This window comes from Balaenoptera musculus, chromosome 5, assembly GCF_009873245.2.
Source record: "Balaenoptera musculus isolate JJ_BM4_2016_0621 chromosome 5, mBalMus1.pri.v3, whole genome shotgun sequence".
In the NCBI taxonomy this organism is placed as follows: domain Eukaryota; kingdom Metazoa; phylum Chordata; class Mammalia; order Artiodactyla; family Balaenopteridae; genus Balaenoptera; species Balaenoptera musculus.
In genome coordinates this window covers 130,369,761-130,393,379 of record NC_045789.1, presented here as the reverse complement: position 1 = coordinate 130,393,379, position 23,619 = coordinate 130,369,761, and the positions used below count along the sequence as shown (strand labels likewise).

The window sequence follows — 23,619 nt, the reverse complement described above, 5'->3', positions numbered from 1 at the left end:
AAAGCAATTATACTCCAATAAAGATGTTAAAAAATAAAAAAGGCAACTATAGATGAAACACTTCTGAGCAAAGTTAAACGGCAAGTAAATTCCTAGGAATTTTAGATTACCTCTGGCTATCTTTCACAATTTCTCCTTATGATCTATTGCAACTTACTTTAATCTGGGGATGGTGACCTCATCCTTACCTTCCTAGCTGAAGATTCTGATGCCCTTCTGCCTCAGTTGCAGTTCAGGGACTGTATCAAACTCCTCTGCACGGTCTCCCTTCCCGTGCAGACGAACATGGTGGCTGCGCATGCGCGGGCCTGGGGGGCGGAGCTCTGCTGCGGGCGGAGCTCTGGGCGATAAGAAGCTGCTGCGACCAGGAGTTCCGGAGAGCCTGCAGGCGCAACTTGAAGGGGGCGTCCCCGGCTTGGAGCTTGACCTCAGCCTCTCTCACAATGGGGGCACGGTCATCGGGTTGCTCCGGTGGAAAGTGCTGCTAGCCCCAGAGGGCCGGAAGCCCGCGTCTGCACCGGCAACACCACGTCCGCAAGCTGGTGGAGGACGCGGAACACCAGCCCAGAGACAACGTGCAGCTCATCCTCACGCAGCCAGTGGAGGAACCTGGAGTCCGGAGGTGACCTGGTCTCGGTGAAAAGAATCTGTGGGCCGTAATTGACTACTTCCTCAAGGACTGGCTGTATATGCATCTCCTGAAAATGAGAAGCCGCTTCAAGAGGAGAACTTGCTGAGACGAGAAGGAAGACCAGAGAAGATCCAGACCAAGGCAGGTGAGGCGACAGTGAAATTTCTGAAACGATGTCACCTGGACGAGGGAATGAACACTGTCAAATGGGAGCTAAACCCTAAAATAGTTGCTGGCCATTTCCTCAGAAATCTTGGTGTTGTGGTCACCCCACATGCGTTAAAGTTACCAGAAAAGCCCATCGCACAGAGGGGCGAATGCTGGTGTGAGGTGACGGTTGTGGACAAAATGTCAATCAGTTGATCTAAGAAAGAATTGGACAATTTCATTCAAGCCAAATTTGAGGATTATAACCTGGGAAGAGCATCTCAGAACGTTCTGAGAACTAACTATTCTGTCAGTTAGAAATCAAGGCACAGTTATATAAGTTTTTTGAGACAGAGGGCTGAACATCAAATGATGTATTCACAGTTTACATAATGCAGATCTAAGTGGCATCCTGGTGGGTCATGTGACCCTTTATAAGATCAAGAAGGAATGTTATCTTTTAAGGAGTTGTCTTGTTGGTGCTAAAAGAATGTTGCTCTCTTTGGTTGAGCAGGTATTCCTGACCATGGGGGAGTTTCGGTCAATTCATAATACAGATACACGATGCACAGTGGAGGGTGAAGGGAGGCCAAAGGGCAGAGAAGAAATTTTATGTTTATAATTTTCTTGTCTTGCCGTAAAATATGAATTCTATTTCACACTGTAAATGGGCTTGGCACTGTGAGGGTACCTGTGTCTGTGGTGAACTTTGAGAGGCCCAAGACCAAAAGATATAAGTTCTGTTTAGCCCAGTAAGCTGCCAAGGGAATGGCCCCCACCAGCTTGCAGACTATCTGAACCTATTCTCCCTTCAAAACAGCAAAGCAGAATTAGAGGAGCAGTGGAGCAAAGATGGACCAGCACCATGGTATCACTCCCAGCTCTGACCAAATACGGAATTTTAGAGACCATCGGAAGACAGCAGACTAGACTGTATGTACCTATTGAATTGTCCATATTTGCCATCTTCATCTTCAACAGTTATCACATCTGGCCTTGTTGGGGCAGTCCTACTCCAGAAATACCAGGCTGCAATTTTGATAAATTGAGTATTAATAGACCCAAAGAGTCTAGATCCTATTTAGCCTCTTCCTCTATTAGAATTCATTGGAGTAAATGGTAGAGCTAGCTCATTCTCATCATCCAAACTGAATGTTTGTACCTCAAGAAAAAATGAAGAGGTGTGTTCTTTAAAAAAAAAAAAAAAGGCTCATTTATGATCACTGGCTTTTAAACAGAGTATTGAACATATGATATACTTGATGATTGAAAGAAGGATAAAACTTCTCTTTGGATGTACTCCAAGCTTACTTATCTAAGTATTGATTTCAAGGCAAAGGATGTTATTCTGCGCCATCTGATATAAAGAGAGAGTAAAATCTTCAGACCAGATGAAGACAATTCAGTCTTAGTCGGTTTACATCATAGTATTTTTCAAAATTATGGAAAACTTGTGTGCAAGAGAAACATAGAATATGAGGTTCTGAGCCGTCAGAACTGTCTTACTCACCATTGCATCCAATGATCTTAGCTCAGGGCCTGGTATGGTGACTCGCTTAAAAATCACCATCCTTGTCATCAACATCCTAGAAACAGTAAAAACTCTACCAATTATTGTCACTTTATAGTTTGTGCATTTAACAGGGCTTGGAGAAAGGTATAAAAAACCCAAATTTACCCATGGGGCCTCTGAGGCTGAGAGATTATCCAAGGTTACAAAGTTAGAAAGTGGCAAAGCCAAACATTAAACACAGGTTAGTTTAAGAAATCTCAAGTTGTGAATAGCAGAAAGCCCCTTTAGTGTGAAATATTGTTTTTACTATGGCATCCTAGAGATGTTGCTACTATTTGCCTTTCCCAACTATCATTTTAATCAACAACACAATGGGGATTTACTGATCCTTAGGCTTCTACAACTAAAGCTATCGTGTCTGTTCAAGTTTCTCCTCTGTTTTAAGGAAAAAAGACATCCCATAGGAATTTCCTACTTGAAGCCAATTTTCTCTCTGTGATTTAAATTAAATAATTAAATAATTGTATTTAGGAAAAAAAAAAAGACACTGTAGTAAGAAGTGGAGGAATGCCAGGAAAAAAAAACCACACAAATATTTAATATATTTTTATTTTAAAATATAACATAAAAAATAGTGAACTTTTTTGATAACTATTACATGTATGTACAATTTTCTCTATAGGATATGTGAATTATTCAGAGAATTCACAACATTTCATTAAGAGCAATTAAGTCACACTATGAAGACTTAACTTGAAAAGTTATCCAAATATCCCTTCTGTTCTCAAATCAATTTGTCTCTGCTTCTATAGAATTCCAGGAGAAAGATTACATTACTTCTCTGATTAATGCAGAACATCAATCTAAATTGAGTAGCTTCATTCATAAAGCCTTTCAATTTATATTTATTTATACTAAGTACACTAATTTATTAAACTAAGTATACTAAATGCTGGGCATGTTGCTAAACTCCTGGGATGAAAAAAAGTGAATTATTTATAGTTTCTGATATTGATAACACTGCTGTCAAACTAAACCCTGAAAATAGAAAAATCCTTCCCAAGTAATTTAGCTGAACTTGGACGAAGAACTCAAAATGCCTTCTATTTCAATATTCTGAAAAGTTTAGGCTTTAATTTGATGACAATATATAGATAAGATGGGAACTGGTATATTCAGCAAAAAAAAAAAACACTATTCCTATAGCAATTTAAAATTCCTCTATGGTTGTTATATTAAATTGTTCATTTGTCAACCTATTGCTTTAATACGTAGGCATTATTACGTCAACAAAATAAAGTGAAGTGGTCTCCACCACAACATTTATAAAGAGCATACAGATTATTACTGACAAATTATAATAGAGATAATCTACTTATACATAACTTAGTTTCATTTGTCTTCTCTAATCTCTACTTAAACTCATCTCTATGAATAAGTCTTCTCGAATAAACTTTACACAGACTCCATAAGCTCTTACCTCATAAGCATATCTTGTCCTCCTCATTCCTAAGCATTTTGTATATGATTCTCAGATATCTCTGGGTTATAAACACCAGGAAGGCAAAAGTCATTCTGTGATTCATTTTCAAACCACTTCTAGGAGAAGTGGAGGAGGATCAAGTAAGATCCCGCATGCCACACATGGCACAGCCAAAAAAAGGAAAGAAAGAAAGAAGTGTAGACATCTATTTATAGAAGTCAAAGATGTCAGAGAAAAATCAGCAGTTTGTGCCATTGAGGAGTAAAGGATGAACAGGTGTTCTCCAAACAAAAAAGTGACTCAGGATGTTCCACACAAAATGAATACCAAGTGCAAGGTGCAGAGGGGTTGAGAGAGGGTTGTTCAAGGGGAAATACAATTCAGGGTTCCTAGACTGAAAAATCTGAGGCAGACTTGGGAAAAAGGAAGGTTAAATTCATTGGTCAGAGTATGAACTGAAGTTGCTTGTATTTTATCCAGTAAAACAGTGGTGTTTAAATATTCTTTAGCTGTGAAAGTATTTTAAAATATCATTTGGCATCTTAGCTATAAAACAGATACACATGGAACACCAGTAGTTGAAATGGTGAGCCAAATATCCAAAAAGCTTGTTGTCTATCCTTCTATCACAACCCCCTCGCCCAATGCACGTGGCTCTATCCTCTAAGTTTAAGGAAATGGTATTGAGATAGTGGCTTTACGTTCATGCAAATAATGCCTTCAGTAAGAGGAGGCCTTGGCTCATAATGAGTTGTAAGTGAAGCCTGAAAGCCTCTTAACGGGCGAACAGAAGAGCTAGAAGCCAAGGATACTCAGAGATTGAATTATGCACGGTGCTAGCTTTAGAAAGTACCTGTGGCAGAAAGCACCTGTAGCACCCAGGACAAGTTCTGTAGGGTCCAAGGTGACACTTTAATTTTCAGATATATTGAGTTTTAGGGTTTGTCCTTAGAACCATGAGGATTTGAGGTAAAGGTCCACCTTGGTGGTTGAGTTGGGGTAAACTGAGACAAAGTGAGAGACTACACATACAAATGAATCTAGATGAGGAAGTATATAGTTTTAAGTTAGGAAAGTTTGAACATGTATATATACTGAGGGAAAAAACACTGGAGAGGAAGGCAAAGAGATGATTGATGGAGCAAGATGTCCAAGGAAGCAGACAGGAAGAAACAGGGTTAAAAACATTGGTGACTAGATCAGCCTTGGAATTAAAGAATTTGTTTTCTCATTTGGATCTTTGACCAGACCAATGAATAGACCTCTCTGTTACCTGAGTCATCGGGGTCCTTTTCTCTTAAAGCAGCATGGGTTGACATGCTATGGCTTGTAATCACAACAGTCCTGATTAATACAAACAGTGATGTAAATTTTCCTTTTAAGATGAAAGGATGGGTGCCAATAACGTTGAGATTATGAGGCTCTTAGAAGAAGTTATAAGGTCTTTTATGATGCCTAAACTATATCTCTGAACTTGGAAGCAAGATCATCCACTGAAAGGTGTGAGTGGGGCAGGCCTGGATTTCAGGCTTGAGGACAGCAGTTATAATTTAACATTTGAAAAGGAAAGGAGTGGAAACTAGAATGTAATAAGATTGCAGAGCAATATTTAGTCTATGTGATAAACGATTTGATGAAATTTAATGAACTATGGAAGACAATGTCAGTCAGATTTTTCGAATTTACTGGAAAACATTTCTCAGAAAAAACATCTCTTCTTAAATCTAGTTTTATGTTCACTTTTATATCCCTTGGTTCTTGAATTGGGAATGTATGCATACTTAATCTGCATGAACTATTTGAACTTGAAAAAATAGTTGCATGATCTGCTATTACTGATAATTGTATACATCAGATATTAATCAGGTAAATCATGTTAGAAAGGCTTCTTATTAGAAAGGGAAAAAAAATCATTCCCCCTAATGCTTACATTAATTCCCTTCTCTCCCTCAAGGTGTGTTTTCAGTCCCTTTTTAATTAAGAATAAATAATGAATATAATCTATCTGTGTCTTAAAGAGATCCTATTGGGCTTGATTACATGCAAATCAATTACTAATAATCTGTTTTTAAACAAAGAGCATTGCTTTTCACATCATTTCTGAAGGATAATAGGTGTACTTTTAGATCATTTGGTGAAATGTCTATAGATTATATGTGTGTGTGTGTGTGTGTGTGTGTGTGTGTATATATATATATATACCATGTAAAGACACATAAATATAGGTGTCTCCATATTTATATATCTGTGTATGTATTCGCACACACATCCACTCAACATATTTTCTATGTAAATATAGTATGTGGATGTCTATATTCTAAACACAACTTTGTGAAAACATGTTTTTTTTTAAATTTCACTTTCTAATCTCATAATTCAGGAGAGTTCAAACATGCTAATGTGTGAAATAAAAATAAATTCTATACCTGTATTCATTGTACTTCCGTGTAAAAGAAAGTATACCCCTAAACAATTTTCTAGAACAATCATACCAATAAAAAGTGTTTTATCCATATATGAAGAAAGAGAAGTAAAAAGCACTTAGTTTTATTTTCATAGGTGCTATTCAAAAGATATGGTTGAAGAAACTTTCTGTTCAACAGCCGTCAACTTACAAATAATTCCTTACTTAAGATGAACTTTTAAAACATGGCACTTTTTTTATAGACATAATGTCATAAATGCGTTCCCAGTTTCCCTGTATACCACATAAAGACAATTTATTCTACAAGTGGTTGAAATGGTGTATGTTGATAATAGAAAATAATTTTATGAAAGTCAATATTGTTACAAATAGAACACTCAGCTAAAGCTTCTCTATATGAATATTCAAGGCATAGTTGGACAAACTTCAAATATGGCATTCATCCATTGACATAACTAATACAAATCTGCACTATCATCTGATGTGAGGAGGAGATGGGTACACCAGTGAAGATAAGCACTATTTTTCTGAAAAAGTAAAACGTGTGTGAAAAACGGGTTTTTAAATGTGCTTCACCATTGTCATAATTATCATCATTTTGGATTCTCTTCTACCGTTAAATGCTCTTAAACTGATAAACCATTTGTATTATCCTCGTGTAGACTTAACAATCCATCTCCTTCTTTTCAATATTCTTCTCTAAAAAGTCTTCCAATAGAAAATTTCCAATTTCCAAATAGAAATTCCAATTCTTCCAAATAGAAATTTCCAAATAGAATTTCCAATTCTTCCAAATAGAAATTTCCAATTTCCAATTTCCAATAGAAAAATTCAAAAAATCATTAAGTCCATGTTAAGTGGTCTGATTAATTTTAACTTCTAGAAGATAAATCATTGCTACAAGTATGAGAACCAAGAAATATGTTTTTCAAATGTTATTGAAAGTTACTATTTAGAGAGGGACTCATTTAATGCTCCACAGTCGGTGTTTGCCCCATCACCAGTGACCTAGTGAGTGATTTGGCCAAAGTTAGAACCCACATACATGGATTTGAAAGCCCTTGTCACCATTTTAATTATTACTCATCTGTCAGGCATGCAATTCTTTTAAGGTATTGCCCAAGGGTTTGCTTTTCTTATTCCTAGCAGTATACAAATGAGATCTTAGAGCTCTGTTGGCAAACTTCCGGAACAAGAAGTATATAGAATCTGTAGCACAAGATGCCTTGTAATGATTCTTCTCACTTCTTCTATAATCCATCTAAACATATATAACATACTACAATAAAAAGTAATATGGATCTTATACTTATTGTATGTTATGTTCAATAATATAAATTTCATATGAATTAAAGCATGGAATGTGCCAACAATCCTGTGTGGAAAGTTAAATCATTAGCTGCAAAGTACAAAGAAGAAAGTTATGGCGCAGATTAGTTAAGTGGTTTTTCAAAAAATCACACAGATTTAAAGTATTATAAAATGGATTTTAACCCAGACCATCTAATTTCATAACCTGAGTTTGACATGTGTATAAAATGCACTGCCTGTGGATTTCTGCTACTAGTTTGCTATACGACTTTAATTCACACTCCTCAGGGCTTAATTTTCCTCATCTGCAAAATATGTAACATGGTAAATCAACATTTCCCAAAGTACGTGCCTCAAAACTCTCCTTTTGAAATGCTAATTTTGTAGAAAAAAAAAGATATTCATAGTCAATTGTTAGGAATACTAGGCTGAATGTCCATTTGAAAATCAAGATTCCTATACTTCTCCCTTTTCCCCCACCCTCAATCTAAGTAAGGGTTCATGGAACGTAATATAGTAATTTTAGATAAGCGGATCTCAAATCCTATTTTTCTCCAGTGTACTCTACTGTACGCTATTCTATATTATTTTATTTATTTTCAATATTGTGACCATCCAATCCCTATCTCATTTTACACACGCACACATATACACCCACACATAATGTAGTGTGAGATATACTATTACAGCTTGAAGATGTAAGAAAAAGCATACAACCTACAAGTTAAATCTTAAAGTCTTTTTATCATTTCTGATACTCGGACCATAAACTTTGTTTAAACCACAAGGCTTTGTGGTTTAAATGTGAGAGGAATTTATAGTTTCTCTTTAAAATTCAGTATGTAATAGATCTATTTTGTACATTTCTAATGAAACATTATTTGCTTAATTGCTTCATTTTATTTTATCTTTTCCCCATACTATTTAAGGTTGTTAACAGCAGGGGTCCTTCAGGCAGCCATTATCTCCCAGCTCCAACACTCCGTAGCCTTATAATTAAGAAATAGTCAAGTACATAAGCTTTTCATCGTTTCATCATCTGTAAATGGGTTAAAAATGTCATCTTTTTCATGTAAGTGTTGTGATAACAAGCACAGTACTTGTCACGGATGGAACACTCAGTGAGCATTAGCTTTCACTGTAACTTCAGAACTATCCTAGTTTTGATTTTAAGGAGAGTCCTCTGTGCTTATCTTGGTTTGTGCTACAGTTGGGAATTGTATAAAAATTCATGGTAGAGATGTTTTTTATCATCTTTGTCAAGTTTTCTTGCAACACCTGCCAGTTTAACTTAGAAGCTACTATTCCCCATCACTAGTAGCTAGAAACATTTTAGTAGACTGTTCAGAATGTTGCTGGCAGGGTGTTGTTTGTTTTTTATTTCTACCCAGAACTTCCACTGAACAGGGAAATGCATGTGAATGTACGGGCTGAGTATGTCTCCGTCCCCAGATCATAAAAGATTCTCCCTATGAAATGGAGGCTGTTTTGTCTGACATCATTTCCAACTCTACTTCGATTCACGACCCTTTTTAGCTATGAGAACTGATTTGAGTCTCTAAATTAACTGCAAAACTTTACCAAGGTCACATCATTTTAAGTAGTAGAACTAGAATAACATCCATTTTGGAATAATTTCAGAGACGTCATGCTCTCCTTTATGCATGGTCTATATATTTCCTACAGCATCAAAGTTAACGGAGAGCAATACTAACGTAATGAATACACTGAGTTATTTGTTTAAAGCCTGTGATTTTTTTCAAATCCATGCTGATTATTTCAGAAAAGAAGCATTTTAGATTTTTTTAATTGCAGTGTCAGAGCTAATTAACAATTATGTTTTTCTCAACGACTACTTGTTTTATCATCGTTTCCTTTCATATATACTTTGCAAATTAATAAGTCGTTCGCTTTGCAAAGTGCCAAACATGGCAAAATTTCCTAGACTAGGCTGAATATGTAAGTATTACATGCATCACCTACTCAATTCGGCTTGAATCAGTATTAGTTTCAAAGTGTATATTTTGTTAAAAAAAAGTTTTATCCCCCTCTTGTTCTGATTTCAATTATACTTAATATCTGCACATTCAAAAACACCAGAATTTTAGGGCATTTTTATCTTCAATTTTAAGACATATTCCTTTCTACTTGACAAACCCAGATGAGGTGGATATTCCATTCTTTTGTTTGCATTATAATTTCAGGAGAGGATATACACTTTAAGTAGGAAAAAAAAATCTTTATTCATGGTGGATACAAAAGGACAATTCTAAGAGTTACTTTTACTTAACTCATAGCAGTCAGGATATTAAATGTTCACAGGACATACTCTTTCAGCATAAAGTTAGGTTTTTCTTAGAATCTGTTTTTAAATAAAGACAGTGTTGGTTTCAAGATTTTAAACATTCAAAAATCCACTGTGTTTCTTTTATCTTCTTGCTGGTGATAAGACAGAATGTGGGTGCTTTAAATCCTCTTGATGCGTCTGTCACTAGCACAATAAACTCTCCTCCTGTGCTGAAGAGCCCCTTGTCTGTCGCTGGGATCCCTCTGAAGGTGAAGATTGCCATGTGGGTTTTCTATCGACTTCCTAAAATGTAACCTCCTCATCTAGGCTGCCATCTCTAGTGTGACAGATTGGGTAGATTCCATCATCGGATCACACTGTGTTTTACCATTGGCGGCCAGGTGTCATCTTTGGAGAAGAGAGTTAAGCTTTTGTCAGAGAGTATTTCTCTTGTTTCACTTAACATCGACTCACCTTTTGGTATTGAAAGCATAAAAAATACAAACTGAGAAGGCTATCCCCAGGCAGAGTTTTCATCCTACTCAAGGCAGTCGCAGCAGTTATAAAGATCCTTCAATAATCTGTCAAAAACTGACATCACTGTATAAAGAGCTGTTCATTTCTATACCTCATTTTGGATTGATGTACGTGCACTTTTATATCCTTCGGTTCGATATAACATTTGGCCTTTCATGTTCTCAGTTTCAGCTACAGGGAATTCAAAGCTATTTCAAAGCATAATTATACCAATCTGCATATAAAAGGCTATATGTCCTACAGAGGGTTGGATGGAAAAGTAAACTCTTTCAAAGAAGAAAATTAGAAGTATTTCCCACAACTAAAATTCACTACAGTTAATACATTTTTTATCTGATAAGAAGTTTTGTTTTGTTTTTTTTAAGCCAATAGAAGATTAATCCAGAAAATGATGGGGACTATTTTGTGAGGTAGGGAGGAGAAGAGGAATGGACACCTGAAAATTGAGGAGGAAAGCAAAGAAATGGTACAAGTACCTTATACAAATCATTTGTGAAAATGGTCACATCGCACAAGAAAAATCAATACTTACAATCCTGTAGCAGACAATAGGATTCTCACTTATATATTGTATTAGTTATCTATTGCTGCATAACAATATACCCCAAAACATAAGATTATATCATAATTGGTGTGGTTCAAAATCCTTGGTGCAACTTACCTGGATGGCTCTGGCTATGGTCTCTCTTGAGATCCACAGTCAAACTCTTGGCAGGAGCCATGGTCGCCTTTGAAGATGCAACTTGAGGGAGAGGGTCTGCTTCCAAGCTCACTCACGTGATGGTTGATAGGCCTCATTCTCTTGCCACCTGTGTCTTACCTCAGATCTGCCTCTATGACATCTCCACAAGCAATCCAAAAGAGAATGAGAAAGGAAACAAGAAGGTCCCCAAGACGGAAACCATCGCCTTTTTATAACTAATGTCAGAAGTGACATCTACTCACTCTACCACATTCTATTTCTTAGAAGTGGGTTACTCTATCCCACCCACCTTCAAGGGAAGAGGGCTACTCAAGCATGTGAATACCAGGAGGTAGAAATCATTATGGACCATCCCAGAGGCTGCCTACCCCACATAGATACACTCATATTAAGTTGCTTTGGGTACTTTTTTACATTACAAAAGACTTTTCAAAATACAAGTCCTGTAAATGTGGTTTTAAACTGAAAGTAATTGCTATTACACAAATTTTGCAGTTTTATTTTGTTCCAATTATTTGCTCTCCAATTATAATCTTGCTAGTTATAGAAAGTTTCATAACTTGAAAATGATGAGTACAGTTACTCAAATCTTTAAGATAATTGTTTTTATCTTTTTTTACCATGAAAAAATTGAGATTAAAAAAACCTCACAAACATAATTGTGTAAATTCTGGAGCTAACAAAATACTTAGCACCGAAGTTATGTAACATATGGTTATCCTAGTCCCAAACAGTAAAATGTGTCTGTACGTGCCAGCTCTTAATTACCAGCTCATTAACACTCAGGTGTCAATTGCTGGTGGCAAAGGCAATACCCAAATGGCCTAGTTTCTGTCATGCACAGTGTAATTAAATTGACCTCAAGTACTGAAGCTTGCAAGTTGCCTGATACTATTTGGACACTAATTTCAGGCACTATTCAAAGTAGAGTAATATGGTAAATAAACCAATGTAATGAAAGAAAAGCTCTATTGGGGTTTAAAGTGTATTTTCATATGTAATTATAATCTTTTAGACAATTGTATAAATAATCACCATTCTAATCTATATCAAATATAACAATGCATATCACATATTTGATATTAACCTTATTGAACTAAAATTCCACTCAATCTCAAGATAAGGATAAATTTGTTACCCATCAAAGTGAAAAATAAATTACTATAATAGTTGCATTTGGGGAAAATGGAATTACATATGATATTTTGTGATCTCATTTATTGATTTGTACTGAGAGAAATGAATTATTTATATTTGTATTTAGATTATCAATTTCCAAATATGACTCAACATCAAACATATAAGTGATATAGCCTTAACAACAACAAAAAATATACTAGCAAGAATCCCACAAACGCCCACGAATCTAATTAATCTTCATGACATTCTCTGTCATACTTTGCTCATGAGCCCAAAGCTCATTTTCAAGCTTCCAGTTAAAGATAGAGAGAAAGTGAATCCATGCACTAACCTTCACTCTTCCCAAAACTTCACTAAAAGAAAAAGAAAAATTTAAAGGTAAAACCTACAAAAACAAATAAAAGACAAATAAACAAGTGAAGAAAACAACTGTGACAACATTTGGAAGTTCGGAAGTAGATCAATAAATTATAATTGACTTTGTGGTTTTGAAAATATTTAATCTGTAGCTGGAAGTTTAGAGTATGAAGAAGAAATCTGATTTATCCCACAGAAAATTCCAAAGGCTCAGGAATTGAGAGAACAAATTTCTTATGAAGTGGGAGTGAATATAAAAATAAAAAGAAGGATAAGAAATGTCATTAAGAAGCAATTAGGGGCTCCCCTGGTGGCGCAGTGGTTCAGAATCTGCCTGCCAATGCAGGGGACACGGGTTTGAGCCCTGGTCTGGGAAGATCTCACATGCCACGGAGCAACTGGGCCCGTGAGCCACAATTACTGAGCCTGCGTGTCTGGAGCCTGTGCCCCGCAACAAGAGAGGTCGCGATAGTGAGAGGCCGCGCGCACCGCAATGAAGAGTGGCCCCCACTTACCACAACTAGAGAAAGTCCTCGCACAGAAACGAAGACCCAACACAGCCATAAATAAATAAATTAATTAATTAAAAAAAAAAAAAGAAGCAATTAGACTTCCAAGTTGCCCTCATGGACAGTGCACATATAGGTGATCAATTATCCCCTCTGGTTAGAAGACTGGAGATTTATTCTTTAAGGAGGTTAAAAGAGAGATTCCTAGATTGGAAGGCAACAGGCACTGTTTAATGTGAGATCATCATACCAAAAAAACTTTGGATCTTGCATCTTTTCTCAATTAGCTTTCAGAATGCAAATGCCCAAGCTTATACCTCCAGGCAGAAACCCCCAAGACATTTATCTTGGTACTTAAACCAAGAAAAAATATAGCTAACATATTGATATTGGTGATTCCTTAATTATATGGTCCAGCCAGATCACCCTACAAATAAAGATATGCCACAAGCCCTCCAAAGAAGCACAGAGCTGTCAGCTTTTCTGGGTACTGTTCTTAATTCTGAGAAGACAGCCAAGTATCACAGGGCATTTGCAAAAAATCTCTACCATATTCCTGGAAACACTATTCAGGGAAAATAAAATGTAATACAAACCATCATCAACACCTTGAGATGAATAAGAGAAAATATTTCATACATGAAAAAGTTCAAAATAGCTTAAAAGGGAAATATTCAGAACACAAAAGGAACTCTTAGATTTAAAATAATAATACAATAATTAAATAACAAGCTCAATAGAATGTTGGGAGAGAAACCTGAGAAAATCTCACAGAAAGTAGATTTTAAAAATACAGAAAATATGGAAGAAGAAGTGAAGAAAATTTGTAGGTGAGTGGAGGAGTTTCAACTTACAAATAAAGAATTGAAAGAGATGAAGAAAATAGGGTAAAAAATGATGAAAGGAATAATTCAGAAAAATTTCCAAAAACTGAAAGACTTCAGTTTAAAGATCAAGCTACTAAGTAGCTGCAATGTGGTTGAAAATGATGATGTCTTGCTTACTATAGCTTTGTAGTATAGTCTGAAGTCAAGGAGCCTGATTCCTCCAGCTCCGTTTTTCTTTCTCAAGATTGCTTTGGCTGTTCGAGGTCTTTCGTGTTTCCATACAAATTGTGAAATTTTTTGTTCTAGTTCTGTGAAAAGTGCCATTGATAGTTTGATACGGATTGCATTGAATCTGTAGACTGCATTGGGTGGTATAGTCATTTTCACAATGTTGATTCTTTCAATTCAAGAACATGGTATATCTCTCCATCTGTTTGTATCATCTTTAATTTCTTTCATCAGTGTCTTATAGTTTCCTGCATACAGGTCTTTTGTCTCCTTAGGTAGGTTTATTCCTAGGTATTTTATTCTTTTTGTTGCAATGGTAAATGGGAGTGTTTCCTTAATTTCTCTTTCAGAATTTTCATCATTAGTGTATAGGAATGCAAGAGATTTCTGTGCATTAATTTTGTTATCTGAAACCCTACCAAATTCATTGATTAGATCTAGTAGTTTTCTGGTAGCATCTTTAGGATTCGCTATGTATAGTATCATGTCATCTGCAAACAGTGACAGTTTTACTTCTTCTTTTCTGATTTGGATTCCTTTTATTTCTTTTTCTTCTCTGATTGTTGTGGCTAAAACTTCCAAAGCTATGTTGAATAATAGTGGTGACAGTGGGCAACCTTGTCTTTTTCCTGATCTTAGAGGAAATGATTTCAATTTTTCACCATTGAGAACGATGTTGGCTGTGGGTTTGTCATATATGGCCTTTATTATGTTGAGGTAAGTTCCCTCTATGCCTACTTTCTGGAGAGTTTTTATCATAAATGGGTGTTGAATTTTGTCAAAAGCTTTATCTGTATCTATTGAGTTGATCATATGTTTTTTATCCTTCAATTTGTTAATATGGTGTATCACATTGATTGATTTGCATATATTGAAGAATCCTTGCATTCCTGGGATAAACCCCACTTATAGTGTGTGATCCCTTTAACGTGCTGTTGGATTCTGTTTGCTAGTAATTTGTTGATGACTTTTGCATCTATGTTCATCAGTGATATTGGCCTGTAGTTTTCTTTTTTTGCCTGGTTTTGGTATCAGGGTGATGGTGGCCTCGTAGAATGAGTTTGAGAGTGTTCTTCCCTCTGCTATATTTTGGAAGAGTTTGAGAAGGATAAGTGTTAGTGCTTCTCTAAATGTGTGATAGATTTCGCCTATGAAGCCATCTGGTCCCTGGCATTATTTTGTTGGAAGATTTTTAATCACAGTTTCAATTTCAGTGCTTGTGATTGGTCTGTTTATATTTTCTATTTCTTCTGGTTCAGTCTTGGAAGGTTGTGCTTTTCTAAGAATTTGTCCACTTCTTCCAGGTTGTCCATTTTATTGGCATATAGTCGCTTGTAGTAATCTCTCATGATCCTTTGTGTTTCCGCAGTATCAGTTGTTACTTCTCCTTTTTCATTTCTATTTCTGTTGATTTGAGTCTTCTCCCTTTTTCTCTTGATAAGTCTGGTTAATGGTTTCTCAATTTTGTTTATCTTCTCAAAGAAATAGCTTTTAGTTTTATTCAACTTTGCTATCGTTTCCTTCATTATTTTCATTTATTTCCGATTTGATCTTTATGATTTCTTTCGTTCTGCTAACTTTGGGGGTTTTTTTGTTCTTCTTTCTCTAATTGCTTTAGGTGTAAGGTTAGGTTGTTTATTTGAGGTTTTTCTCGTTTCTTGAGGTAGGATTGTATTGCTATAAACTTCCTTCTTAGAACTGTTTTTGCTGCATCCCATAGGTTTTGGGTTGTCATATTTTCATTGTCATTTTTTTCTAGGCATTTTTAATTTCCTCTTTGATTTCTTCAGTGATCTCTTGGTTATTTAGTAGCATATTGTTTAGCCTCCATGTGTTTGTATATTTTACAGTTTTTTTCCTGTAATTAATATCTAGTCTCATAGCATTGTGGTCAGAAAAGATACTTGATACAATTTCAATTTTCTTAAATTTACCAAGGCTTGATTTGTGACCCAAGATATGATCTATCTTGGAGAATGTTCCATAAACACTTGAGAAGAAAGTGTGTTCTGTTGTTTTTTGATGGAATGTCCTGTAAGTATCAATTAAGTCCATCTTGTTTAATGTATTATTTAAAGCTTGTGTTTCCTTATTTATTTTCATTTTGGATGATCTATCCATTGGTGAAAGTGGTGTGTTAAATTCCCCTACTATGATTGTGTTACTGTCGATTTCCCTTTTTATGGCTGTTAGCATTTGCCTTATGTATTGAGGTGGTCCTATATTGGGTGCAAAAATATTTACAATTGTTATATCTTCTTCTTGGATTGATCCCTTGATCATTATGTAGCGTCTTTCTTTGTCTATTGTAATAGTCTTTATTTTAAAGTCTGTTCTGTCTGATATGAGAATTGCTACTCCAGCTTTCTTTTGATTTCCATTTGCATGGAATATGTTTTTCCATCCCCTCACTTTCAGTCTGTATGTGTCCCTCGGTCTGAAGTGGGTCTCTTGTAGACAGCATATATATGGGTCTTGTTTTTGTATCCATTCAGCCAGACTATGTCTTTTGGTTGGAGCATTTAATCCATTTACATTTAAGGTAATTACGTATATGTGTGTTCCTATTACCATTTTCTTAATTGTTTTGAGTTTGTTTCTGTAGGTCTTTTCCTTCTCTTGTGTTTCCTGCCTAGAGAAGTTCCTTTAGCATTTGTTGTAAAGCTGGTTTGGTGGTGCTGAATTCTCCTAGCTTTTGCTTGTCTGTAAAGGTTTTAATTTCTCCATCGAATCTGAATGAGATCCTTGCTGGGTAGAGTAATCTTGGTTGTAGGTTTTTCCCTTTCATCACTTTAAATATTTCCTGCCACTCCCTTCTGGCTTGCAGACTTTCTGCTGAAAGATCAGCTGTTAAGCTTATGGGGATTCCCTTGTATGTTATTTGTTGTTTTTCCCTTGCTGCCTTTAATATTTTTTCTTTGTATTTAATTTTTGATAGTTTGATTAATATGTGTCTTGGCGTGTTTCTCCTTGGATTTATCCTTTATGGGACTCTCTGCGCTTCCTGGACTTGATTGACTATTTCCTTTCCCATGTTAGGGAAGTTTTCAACTATAACCTCTTCGAATATTTTTTCAGACACTTTCTTTTTCTCTTCTTCTTCTGGAACCCCTATAATTCGAATGTTGGTGCATTTAATGTTGTCCCAGAGGTCTCTGAGACTGTCAATTCTTTTCATTCTTTTTTCTTTATGCTGCTCTGTGGTAGTTATTTCCACTATTTTATCTTCCAGGTCACTTATCCGTTCTTCTGCCTCAGTTATTCTGCTATTGGTTCCTTCTAGAGAATTTTTAATTTCATTTATTGTGTTGTTCATCACTGTTTGTTTGCTCTTTAGTTCTTCTAGGTCCTTGTTAAACGTTTCTTGTATTTTCTCCATTCTATTTGCAAGATTTTGGATCATCTTTACTATCATTACTCTGAATTCTTTTTCAGGTAGAGTGCCTATTTCCTCTTCATTTGTTTGGTCTGGTGGGTTTTTACCTTGCTCGTTCATCTGTTGTGTGCTTCTCTGTCTTTTCATTTTGTTTAACTTACTGTGTTTGGGATCTCCTTTTCACAGGCTGCAGGTTCATAGTTCCTGTTGTTTTTGGTGTCTGCCCCCAGTGGGTAAGGTTGGTTCAGTGGCTTGTGTAGGCTTCCTGGTAGAAGGGTCTGGTGCCTGTGTTCTGGTGGGTAGGGCTGGATCTTGTCTTTCTGGTGGGCAGAGCCATGTCCAGTGGTGGGTTTGGGGGTGTCTGTGAACGTAGTATGAATTTAGGCAGCCTCTCTGCTAATGGGTGGGGTTGTTTTCCTGTCTTGCTAGTTGTTTGGCATGGGGTGTCCACCACTGGAAGCGGTGGCTGTTGGGTGGAGCTGGGTCTTAGCGTTGAGATGGAGATCTCTGGGAGAGCTCTTGCCAATTGATATTACTTGGGGCCAGGAGGTCTCTGATGGTCCAGTATCCTGATCTTGGTTCTCCCACCTCACAGGCTCTGGCCTGACACCAGGCTGGAGCACCAAGACCCTTTCAGCCACATTTCTCAGAAGAAAAGGGAGAAAAAAGAAGGAAAATAAATAAATTAATAAAGAAAAAAAGAAAAAAATTATTAAAAAGATAATAATAATAAAAAGAGAACAATCAAACCAATAAAGAAATCCACCAATGATAACAAGAGCTAAACACTAGACTAAGATAAATATGAATATCAGAAACAAATCAGTCGCTGACTGCAAACTCCAAGTCTACAGTTGTTCCCAAAGTCCACCGACACAATATTGGGATGATTTGTTGTCTATTCAGGTATTCCACAGATGCAGGGTACATCAACTTGATTGTGGGGATTTAATCCGCTGCTCCTGAGGCTGCTGGGAGAGATTTCCCTTTCTCTTCTTTGTTCGCACAGCTCCTGGGGTTCAGCTTTGATTTTGGCCCTGCCTCTGCGTGTGCGTCACCCTCAGGCATCTGTTCCCTGCCCAGACAGGAGGGTGTTAAAGCAGCGGCTGACTAGGGGGCTCTTGCTTATTCAGGCCAGGGGAGGGAGGGGTACAGTAGTTATAATTGGAATGCAGGTTGAGCCTGCAGCGGCAGAGGCCTATGTGACGTTACAACAGCCTGAGGCACGCCATGCGTTCTCCCGGGGAAGTTGTCCCTGGATCACGGGACGCTGGCAGTGGCGGGCTGCACAGGCTTCCAGGGGGGTGGTGTGGATAGTGACCTGTGCTTGCTCACAGGATTTTGGTGGCTGCAGGAGCAGCCTTAGCGTTTCATGCCCGTCTCTGTGGTCTGAGCTGATAGCCATGGCTCGCGCCCATCCTGTGAACCTCGTTTAGGCGGTGTTCTGAATCCCCCCTCCTCGCGCACCCTGTAACAATGGTCTCTTGCCTCTTCGGCAGGTCCATACCTTTTCCCGGACTCCCTCCCGGCTAGCTGTGGCACACTAGCCCCCTTCAGGCTGTGTTCACGCAGCCAACCCCGGTCCTCTCCCTGGGATCCGATTTCGAAGCCCGAGCCCCAGCTCCCAGCCCCGCCCGCCCCGGCGGGGGAGCAGACAAGCCTCTCGGGCTGGTGAGTGCTGCTTGGCACCGATCCTCCGTGCGGGAATCTCCCCGCTTTGCCCTCCGCACCCCTGTGGCTGCGCTCTCCTCCGTAGCTCCGAAGCTTCCCCCCTCTGCCACCCGCAGTCTCCGCCCGCGAAGGGGCTTCCTAGTGTGTGGAAACTTTTCCTCCTTCACAGCTCCCTCCCAGATGTGCAGGTCCCATCTCTATTCTTTTGTCTCTGTCTTTTCTTTTTACTTTTGCCCTACCCAGGTACGTGGGGAGTTTCTTGCCTTTTGGGAAGTCTGAAGTATTCTGCCAGCATTCAGTAGGTGTTCTGTAGGAGTTATTCCACATGTAGCTGTATTTTTGATGTATTTGTGGGGAGGAAGGTGATCTCCATGTCTTACTCCTCCACCATCTTGAAGGCCCCCCCCAACTTGGAAGTATTTTTGATGCCAGTTTTTGGTTTTTTTTTTTAATATTTAGTTAGTTAGTTAGTTAGCTGCACCAGGTCTTATTTGCGGCAGGCAGTCTCCTTAGTTGTGGCTCACCAGCTCCTTAGTTGTGGCATGTGAACTCTTAGTTGCAGCATGCATGTGGGATCTAATTCCCTGACCAGGGATCGAACCCGGGCCCCTACATTGGGAGTGTGGAATTTTATCCGCTGTGCCACCAGGGAAGTCCCCTGAAAATGCTTTTGTTCTCAAGAGAACAAGAATTGTTGTTAGCTGACTATACCTATGCACGATGTTCTGTCACATTCAGTCTGTCTTTGGCAGATGGTCTCTGGGACTTCTGCCTTTAAAAAACGAGGCAAAGTAGCCCCTTAACTGGTCATTTGGTGCTTGAGTCCCCCTTACCAAGGATAAGCTAGAGCTTTCTGGCCACTGAGTCTAATTTGGTAACCATCCCTAGCTGCTTGGGGCAGGCATATGGACATTATTTGTGATTGTACACCCTTCAGAGGAACCCAGGGATGGCTCATTGTAAATTCTGTGGAAAAGGAGATCACCACCGTAGGGAGATTTAAGCATGACACCCAAATCACCTAACAAGAATTATTTAGGCAAGGTAGCTACCTGTGCTACTGTTTCCCTTGCTGCTGTCCTGTGTAGTCTCCTGACCCCCAAGGGTATCAAGGTACATATCTGTGGCAACCTGTGGCCCAGGCACTGATAAAAAGCAATAATAATAATGAGAAGTGGAAAGAGCATTGGGTACCAGCCCCTTCCAAAACAATGGAGGCAATGACACAACTGTTCTTCCAATAAAAAGGCCCTCCTAGTCAATGTGCCTGGTCTTCGTGCTGCTGGCTATCTGTGGGCCAAAGGGTTAATCTGATCCCAGGGTTTGATTACCCAGCGAACACCTCAGACAAAATGACCTCACTGGAGGTGGGCCCTGACTCTGTGGACTTTGCCTGACACTCCCGGGAGGAGGAGTTGGCTGTCTACAAGTGGGCAGCTCAGCCTCCAAACTCTTTCCTCTCAACAGCCCCTGAGGTCTGCTGCAAGGGTGATCAGATGGAGACAGAAATTGAAAGCCATGAGTACCTTACATGACTATAAATCCAAAATATTAGGAGAAAATTGTACAGAGAGAAAGAGAAAAAAAAAAAAAAAAGGAAAAGGAGGAAGCCCATAGGTATATAGCAGAGGCTGATTTTGAGCAATTGACCCCTGGGTTTTGGGCCCAGAAGCCTTCTGCTATGCCACTGTTTTAGCTGCTTCTCTGTTTCAACAAAGATCTTAATTCTCAGGATTATAGGGAAAAACACCCATGACATCCCTATGGCAAAGGAAGGGGATCCTTAAATTCTATAATACAATCGTTGCCTTGGGTGAGGCTACAATACTGATGATACTGATTTGAGACTTTCTAGAATAAAGAAATTATAAATATGAGCAGGAGAGAAAGAACCCCTCCCCCCATCACTACCACCATCAAATGAATCCAGTGGCGAGGGAAAAACATAAAAGGGAAAGGAAGGAAGTAGGAAGGAAGGAAATAGGAAGGAAGGAAGGGACAGAGGGCCTTTGAGTATTAAAAATTTATATAAGACCTGATAAGTGAAAGAGTGTTTATCTCCCCTGCTTCTCCATTTAACAGTGTAAATTGGCCTGTTCTTAAACCTGGCAAGAATGAATGGCATCTCATGGTGGATTACCACAGCCTTAATGCTGTGGTTCAATTCAGTAAGACTCCCACACTCAATGCCCAATATTTTTTTAAATTACTGATTCAATCCAATCAGCAACCAGTACCGAACTTGCTATTATAGACTTGGCTACTATGTTCAATGCCTATTTCAACAACCTCTAAGCCACAGTTTGCCCTCACCTCCAAAGTAGCACAATACACCTTTACCAGCCTACCCATGGGACCTCAGCAGCCTTGCTATCACACAAAGTCTTTGCTGCTAAGATAAGAATTGCATGCACCCTTCTCCAGGAGCACAGGTATTATATTACCTTGATGACATCTTCTGAGGAGGTTTGTTAGACACATGTGTTTAGGACATACAGATTCTCACAAAGGCTCACAAAATGGGGATGGGCCATTGCCCTCTACATAGTGGTAGGCCCTGTAACTTCTGCTAAATTCCTGAAAATCCTTTGGTACACTGAGGGCTGCCCCATCCCGACATTGAAAGAAACAGCAATGGATCCTTCTCAGCACATACAATGTTTATACAACCCAACATCTTTTAGGTCTTCGGGAGATCTGGAGGCAACATACTACTTATTTACAAATTTTACTTAAGCCCATTTATGCAGTTACTTGCAAATCAGCCCACCTTTATTGGGGAACCCTCAAACAAAATGGTCGAGAGTCTGTCCAATTTGAAATCCGCTGTTACTCCCTGAAGTGTACTCAGGGATTCCCAGGGATTCCTTCACTGTAGAGACTGTAGCAACCTCTTCTCATGGCTCCTGGAGTCTCTGGACCACCTATGACGGCCATAAATTTCCTATGAAGTCTCATACAGGAAGCTGCCCTCCTTGGCCTTGTGCTATATACCATTAGAGTGGTGACTGTTGGCCACGTGCTAAGCTCTTCTGAAAACAGTCTCTCACAAACCCTGGAAATCTATGCTCCCACTCCAAGCTGGCCCTTATGCCTCAGGTTATGGAAGCAACCAGGAGTCTACCATCTCTGCACAGTGACCACGGCCTCCTTTCTATAGGCTGGGCCCAAACTCGGACCCTCTGACATATCCACCTCCAGGATGGGATAGCCTCACTTCTCCTCAGTCCCTTGTCAGATGCCACGGTGCTAGAGGGGGTCAACGATCTCCCAGACCCCTTGGCAACCTGGAGAGTCCCTTGGGAGCAGCTGAGTGACCATTAATGGGACTTCATACACTTTACAGATCACATTGTTACCGTTACATATGATGGAGCTCAGTGGAATGTCGCTGCTTTCCATTCCTAATCCAGGGTGTCCCTGATAAACGACAGGATCTAAGAGCCAGCACAGTTGGCCACACATCAGACAATCATCTTAACACCAGAGACCCAGGCCAGTACATGACCCCATTTACTATACAGTACATTTTTATTAACTCTTACTTAAGAGTTGCCCTCTTTTTTAAAAATTTATTTTTTAATTTTTTGGCCACACTGCATAGCTTGCGGGATCTCAGTTCTCCAACCAGAGATGGAACCTGGGCCATGGCAGTGAAAGCACGGAGTCCTAACCACTGGACCACCAGAGAACTTCTCTTTGAGATAAAGGACTCTGGGAATCTCTTGTCTCACAGAGACCTAAACTATAAATAAAGGTAGAGATGTCACCACCTGTACTAAGCCCCCAATTCAAGTCCTCATCGGAACACTCCTTATCTCCTTCAGAATTCCAGTGATCATAGATAACGGCCGAGGCATTCATTTCACTGCTCAAAATAGACAAGTTGGGCTCTTGAAGAAGTTATTCAATGCACCTCCCATGTCCCCACTAACCCTCAGACAGTCAGTTTAATTGAGAAATATAATGCCCCCTTCAATGAGAGCAAATGGACCCCCTGCTATTGCCACAGGCATGGATTAGTCTGAAGCCACAAGCACTCCCTCTACAATGCCACAGAGATTCCTCAATTTCCCTTATTGGCTATAAAACGAACACCTCTAAAGTTCATGTTTTTGAAAACCACCTCACTACGTGGCCCTCTTCCTCCTCAAGTGCCTATTTCACATCCGAAAGAGGCATTTCTACTCCCTAGAAATCTCAATTCATCACCAACATAAAAATCGATGGCAAGGCATCAAGGAGTCAATTACCGTCTAAGGGCTAAAATTAAGGCCAAATGTTATGCGCTGCCTTGACATCTGACATAACAAGGAGTAGCATTTCCTTGCCAGACCTACTGAATTCAAACAGGCCAATCACATCCTCCAGTAGGAACCACGGAGAAACCCTCCCTTTTGATACCAAAACAGCCTGCTTCACAGAGCCCCTGGTTTTCATTCTGTCCCTGACTGTAACCCCACTGTGGCCCTGC

At 38.8% G+C, this 23,619-nt stretch overlaps 1 pseudogene; it reads left to right on the top strand.

Moving 5' to 3' along the window:
• The first annotated feature begins 298 nt into the window (after positions 1-298).
• LOC118895357 lies at positions 299-1,576 on the top strand (annotated as a pseudogene).
• The last annotated feature ends 22,043 nt before the right edge of the window (positions 1,577-23,619 follow it).